Source organism: Dendrobates tinctorius, unplaced genomic scaffold (genome assembly GCF_039654945.1).
Source record: "Dendrobates tinctorius isolate UK_male_01 unplaced genomic scaffold, ASM3965494v1 ptg000388l, whole genome shotgun sequence".
NCBI classification, from domain to species: domain Eukaryota; kingdom Metazoa; phylum Chordata; class Amphibia; order Anura; family Dendrobatidae; genus Dendrobates; species Dendrobates tinctorius.
The window spans coordinates 1,258,232-1,264,895 of NW_027362054.1; the positions used below are offsets into that span (position 1 = coordinate 1,258,232).

At 43.3% G+C, this 6,664-nt stretch overlaps 1 long non-coding RNA gene across 1 annotated transcript in view; it reads right to left on the reverse strand.

The window, feature by feature from the left end:
• Positions 1-3,740, reverse strand: part of LOC141076151 (uncharacterized) — a 141,963-nt gene extending 138,223 nt beyond the window's left edge. The window contains exon 1 of the long non-coding RNA XR_012227424.1: positions 3,553-3,740. This is a non-coding gene — a long non-coding RNA (uncharacterized lncRNA). The remainder of the gene's footprint in view (positions 1-3,552) is intronic.
• Between the last annotated feature and the right edge of the window lie 2,924 nt (positions 3,741-6,664).

Genomic DNA, 6,664 nt, shown 5'->3' on the forward strand with positions numbered 1-6,664 from the left:
TTTAATACCGGATTAAAATAAATAATGAGGTGTATTCACAAAGATAAAAAATCAAATCTTCACACCATAATTTCATATATTCATTCCATAAACCTATACTAATATTCTACATGTCACACCTTTGTCAGTTTTCAGATTCGACATCCAAATATACACCCAAAATAACTAAATTCCTTTTCAGCTGAATGTATTCTTTCAAGAAATAATGAGAATAGTATCATGAGAACAAGCTAATGTCCATGCCCGTAATCCGATGGACAGGACAGTCTTCCTGATTCTGTGGGTATTAGACATGCACTAGTGGGAGATTTTCTACGTGATGTATGTAGCTCCGCTGATTTCCTGTCCTTTCATGCATCCGTTCCATATTCTGTAGAAACTCTTGTAGCTTTAGGGCCTCTCAGCCGATATCCATCTCTGCTTCCATCTCACAATTCACTGACGTCAAGCAGATGGTTCACTTCACCTTTGTCATTCTCTTCCTTCCATCCCCTTGGCAGCTCCTGCTCTTGATTACATTATGGCTTAATATTTTCGCTATGACTATGAACAGCCCTCATGACGCGCATCACCGAATACTAGATATATAAGGGTATATTAAAAAAAAACAGGTTTTGGAACCAAGTGGTTTAGTGCAGGGTTAACTCCACAAGGAAAATCAACCTACTGCCGCTATACAGACTATTCTGTATATCATATCTATTACTAGAGCATCTGCTCACCATGCTGGATCAATCAGGACTCGGAGTGCTATTAAGGTGCAGGAATTGTGCAAAAATTGTATTTTTCCATTGTCAAAGCATGTTTAATTTGTACAGTAATGTTCCTTTCTGTCCATGTACCACTGGCAGAGCACTGCGCACGGTAGCATAGAACAAATGGCACTCATTTACTCTTGAAAAGCATTGGAAGAGACATGTAATTAAAGTGAACCCAACCCCTATCTAGAGAAGAGGCCGCCATTTTGTTTTCTTCTACCCAAGGTTGAAGGGCTGGTTTCTCCTCTCTGTATTCACTCTTCCTCTTGGATGCAATTCTCGTTGTTCCCTACCAAAATGTATTAATAATACAGGATGAGATGAGGGAACTGCATGGCATAACGGCTAAGCCATTCGTCAGACTGCTTGCTATGGGAGCACTAGGAGGCAGCTACAGGCTTTTATATGGGGTCGCCATGCACTGTTTCCATAGCTACCAGTTTGGGCCCGGTTTCCAGGCCTTTAATATAGGTAACTTGTTTAGGAATCCCATCTATTAATGGGGTTGTCAGTGTTAGTCCAATAGAGCTAGAATACCACATAAACCTGTAAACGGGTGTGGTACTGTTTTTGGAAGACAGCAACCATGTTTTTCTAATTCTGGACAACCCCTTAATCAGGATGGAGAATGGTTACATACATTACCTAAACTGCCAAATCATTTAGATAGAAACTAATATCATACTTTATTTCATCTGTGGGGGCAGTGTGAGGAAATTAATCACTTGTCAGGTTCCCCCACTGATTACATTTAGTTACTTGGGGCCCAGAATTATCCAAAGGCTCTTTAATGCCAACATTCTGTATATAAACTGTAGTTTATTTCCTGCTGCTGTCTTATAGCATTCTGGATTGAAAATTCCTAGAATAATAGATTAAATACGGAGCTGAGAAAACAATCCCTACTGAAATCAAGGACGGATGAGCGGCTCATCCCGCAAAATGGCTGAATGTGGAGGTGGCTGGTTCACTTTAGATGTATTTTCTCCACCTCTGCCATTGTCTTTTCAGTCATTCCTTCTACCATTGTAGAACGCTATTCTTTGTATGGCATGTTTGAATGTTTTGATAAGTTTGCACATTACAAGATGGAAATAAATGTTGCACTTATATACCAGAGCTTGCACGTCAGATACGTAAGCGTTTGCTGCAGAGAACTTCAACTTTTTCTGTAAATAATGGATATCTGTCTATGTTGATGTCTCTCCCTCTCTCCTGTTCTTTGTCTCCAGCACTTTTTCTCTCCCTCTTTTGCACTCTTCCTCTCTCCTGCTCTCCCCTGGTTTCTTCCTCTCTCCCACTCTTATGCTTGCCCTCTCCTGCTCTTGTCTGAACTCTCCCCTGCTCTTTCCCTCTCTTCTGCTCTCTCTGTCTCTGCTGCTTTCTCCCTAATTCACGCTCCCTCTCATGCTCTCTCCCTTTCTTCTGATCTCTCTCCTGTAATTTCACTCGTTCTATCCTGCTCTCTCTTTTTCACTTTCCCTCTCCTGCTCTCTGTCTCTGCTCCTCTCTTCTGCTTTCTCCCTCTCCTGCTCTCTGTCTCTGCTCCTCTCTTCTGCTTTCTCCCTCTCCTGCTCTCTGTCTCTGCTCCTCTCTTCTGCTCTTATTTTGTTTTCTGAAAACATTTTTTCTGCAGTTCATTGTAAAAAGGTCTTTGTGGTTTTGTAACCATAAAAGGAAAGCAAAAGTAATATAATATTATTAACAATATTTTTTTTAAAAGATGGAAAAAATATTAGGCTATGTGCACACGGAGTTTTTTGGCTCTGCGGATTTTGTAGTAAAAACCGCAGATATTTATCTGCGGTTTAGCTCTGCGGTTTTACACCTCATAATGGATGAGATGTGAAACTGCAGCGTTTCTGCACTAAAGAATTGACATGCTGCGGATTGTAAACCACGGAAAAATCCGCAGCATGTGCACAGCGTTTTTTTATTTCCATAGGAAACAATGGTACTGTACAACGCAGCAGAATCCACACCATGTGCACATACCCTTACGGGATTCGTGGTTTGCAGCATAACTTCTGTTCTTGACGGAATGTAAAAGATTATGACCAAACCTAAAAATACTAAGTTTGCCTCTGCTAACCCCTCTCAGGGCAGTTTCACACGTCCAGATAATTCCGGTACCGGGGCTATCCGTGTCCGTGTGCATACGGAGGTCATCCGTGTGCTATCCGTATGTCCGTGTGTACCATCCGTATGCTGTCCGTGTTTTTGAAAAATTATTTTCAATGTTAACCCTTTGACTTTTAAAAACGCACACGGATCGCACACGGACAGCATCCGTGTGTGGTACATGTTTACATGGACCCATTGACTTGTATGGGTCCGTGTGATCCGTGCTGTTGCACAAAAACCGACGTCAGCGTGTTTTGCACACGGACACACGGTGCGTGAAAACACGCTGACATCTGCATAGACACATTCCTGAGAATGTGTCTACGTGTGTCAGTGTCTCCGGTACGTGAGAAAACTGTCACTACACGTACCGGAGCCACTGACGTGTGAAGCTGCCCTCACACAGTGCCCTTTCACTTCCCACAGCAATCTGTTTTGGGCATGAATTCTATTGTTCTGTTTCTAAAATGGGACAAACAAAACTTACACATGGCCGTAATACAGGTGCAGGTTTTTATATAAATACTATGACTGAAATTCCCAGGTCCCGATGTTTACCGTTACCAAAACCACAACAAGGATGAATTTTGTATGAATTTGACCTTTTAAATGGGTTGTTCAGGATTAGAACAACATGGCCATTGTCCCCCCCCCCAAAACTGTGCCTCACCTTTCTTCTGCAGGTTGCTCATTCACTTCCATGGACAGATGTGACACTTTCTTGGGGAAAGCAACCATTCCTAATCAATTCAGGATTAAAAAAAAAAAAAATGTTTTTTTTTCTCTTTCAATATAGCATCAGACTTGTCCACAGGTTGTGCAGAATTGAAGTTACATCCTGTTCACTTCACTGGAGCTGCAACACTAAACCCACGGAGAGACGGGGCCCTGTTGATTATTTTTAATCCAGAGTGACTATCAGTTTAATTTTTCTATCATGAATCAATAGTACACGTGGAATTAAGCAACTTGGTAATATATCTTATCAGAAAAATCTGCTTATCTGCCAAAATTCATTAATCATTCCCAAAATTCTCAATTCGGGGATAAATGTTATATTCCGTGATGACTCATTACTGAGGTAGGAGATGGCGGCTGCTGCTGAGATTCTATGTAGACGAGAGAAAGGAGGAGCTAAAGACAGAGCCCCTCCTATCTAGGTAGATTCTTATCAATGAAAGAAGAATTCTCTGATAAGATATATTACAAAGTTTCTTATTTTCATGTGCCCTATGGATCTACAAAATACAATCGATAGTTATGCTCTAATCACTTTAAACTTAATTTCCTCTGCTCTTGTGCAGGGGTGGGCGTAAGGGAAAGAGGTCAGTGCAGTATAACAGTAGTACTGATAATTACGTGAGTCTGAGACCCCCACTGATCCACAAGTCATGATCTATCCTTTCCATCAGTCATTTCTTGTAGTTACTGTAATCCTCTTTCATAGTGACTCTCCAGCGTCAGATAGCACATCCTGGATAGACAAACTAGCGTGTTTGTAATTCATCATCTTTATGTATTTGATGCTTTTATTTTAAGTTTTATACTGTTTTAAAATTGCGTCTGTGTAGAAAAAAAAAAGTTACTCGGAGACCATGAACAAGATGATGGTAACCGATCCTGTGCAGGTGCCATATGCACTATATGCACAAAGGTATTGGAACACCTACACGTTGCACCTGCCAGGGCTTCTGAGGCATCCCCCTTGTAAATCTAAAGGTATTAAAAGTTCCTGCCTCGTTTGCAGCTACAACAGCTACCACTCTTCTGGGAAGACTTTCTATAAGATTTTGGAGGAATCTGTCAGAATTTTCGCCCATTCATCCAGAAGAGCATTTATTTGCAGTCTCCATTCTAGTACAGCATTTAGTTTGACGAGGCTGAGGTCGGGTCCCTGTGCCGCTATTCTAGTCCAGATTCACCCAACAGTGCCTTTATGGAGCTGCTTTGTGCGCTTGGCCCAGTCATGCTGAAACAGAAAAAAAGCCTTCCTCAAACTGTTCTCACAAAGTTGGAAGATACTGGAGCTTTAAGATTTCTATCACTGAAACTAAGAAGCCTATGTCAACCCCTGAAAGACTGCCCCATAGCTATATCCTTACATGTACCCAATGCTGTCAATGCATGTAACGTTATCCTGACATTCGCCAGCTTGACATTCAGCAGTGGCGCTGACACATATTGTGCTTGGTGATGTAAGGCTTGCATACAGCGGCCCAGCTATGGACACCCATGCCATGAAGCTAGAGACGCACTGATGTTAATAAAGGAAGACCGCATTCTGTGACCCCCGCCCTGTAATTTTACATGGTAGAATATTCATGGGGGAAGAAATACCACGATCTGACTCTTTCTTCCAGGCTCCGGGACGTGTCGTGCCTGGAGGAAATCCTGCCTTCATTGTAAGGGTACGTGCACACGCTGCGGAATCCGCTGCGGATTAATCCGCACGGATTTTGCAAAAACCGCAGATAATCCGCAGGTCCAAAGACCTGCGGATTATCTGCGGTTTTGCCTGCGGTTTGGTCCTGCGGATTCACTATCTCCACAATGGTGGAGATAGGAACCCGCAGCGGTTTCTGCAGAAAGAATTGACATGCAATTCTTTCTGCGGATTCAAAACCGCAGCAAATCCGCGCGGTTTTTTGCGCAGCGTCGGCACAGCGTTTTTTTTTTCCCATTCAAATGAATGGTACTGTACACCGCAGCTAAAACTGCTGCGTGTCCGCAGCGGCCAAAACCGCTGCGGAAACGCAGCGGAATCCGCAGCGTGTGCACACAGCCTTATACTACCCCTTTCCCTTGCACGTCAGTTATAGCCCTGGAATCCCGCGCCTGTGCCATGCACTCCCTCAGAAAAACATACCTCTTCCTCCCTTCTATGGGCAACACGGATCTTTTGCACAGACGACTTCCGCTCCAGTGACCTCCTGTGTGCGCAACAATAAGGTGCTCTCCCCACTTCCTCCCTCCATGGTCATTGCTATGTACACATGCGGAGAGTAAGTGGAGAGAGCACCTTATCGTCGCGCACGCCGGAGGTCACAATGACTTGCCTGCCCAGAATATCACTCAATGCAGTACCCATAGAAGGGAGGAAAAGGTGCGTATTGTGGAGGTAGTGCAGTGTGTAGACATGGGATCCCAGCACCACAACTGACGTGCATGGGAGGGGGGTATTACAATGAAGACAGGAGGCAGGGATTTCCTCCAGGCACCGTACACCCCAGAGCCTGGAAGAAAGAATTAACAAAGAAAGAATATAAGATTTCTTAACAACAAGACGATTAATATGAGGCATAAAGGTAGGACTAGTGTAACATTTCTATCACCTGTATGCCCATATTAAAGGGAATCTGTCACCCCTTTTTTGAGATATCTTATAATGATATCATTCAATTGTGTCTCACATAAGGATTCTCTTAGTACTTTTGCTTCCCCCTGACCCCGCACCTTTCATGCATAAATACCTTTTTTCTATCGGTTCAGATGTATGTAAACTGCCGCAGTCCGGTCCGATGGGCGGGGCTTATTCACCTGCTGCCCCCCTCCCTGTCTTGCTCTACACAAGAAGAAATGCATAGAGCAAGACAGGGAGGGGGGGGGCAGGTGAATAAGCCCCGCCCATCGGACCGGACAGGGGTAGTTTACATACATCTGAACCGATATAAAAAAGGTATTTATGAATGAAAAGTGCGGGGTCAGGGGGAAGCAAAAGTACTAAGAGAATCCTTATGTGACACACAATTGAATGATATCATTATATGATATCTCAAAAAAGG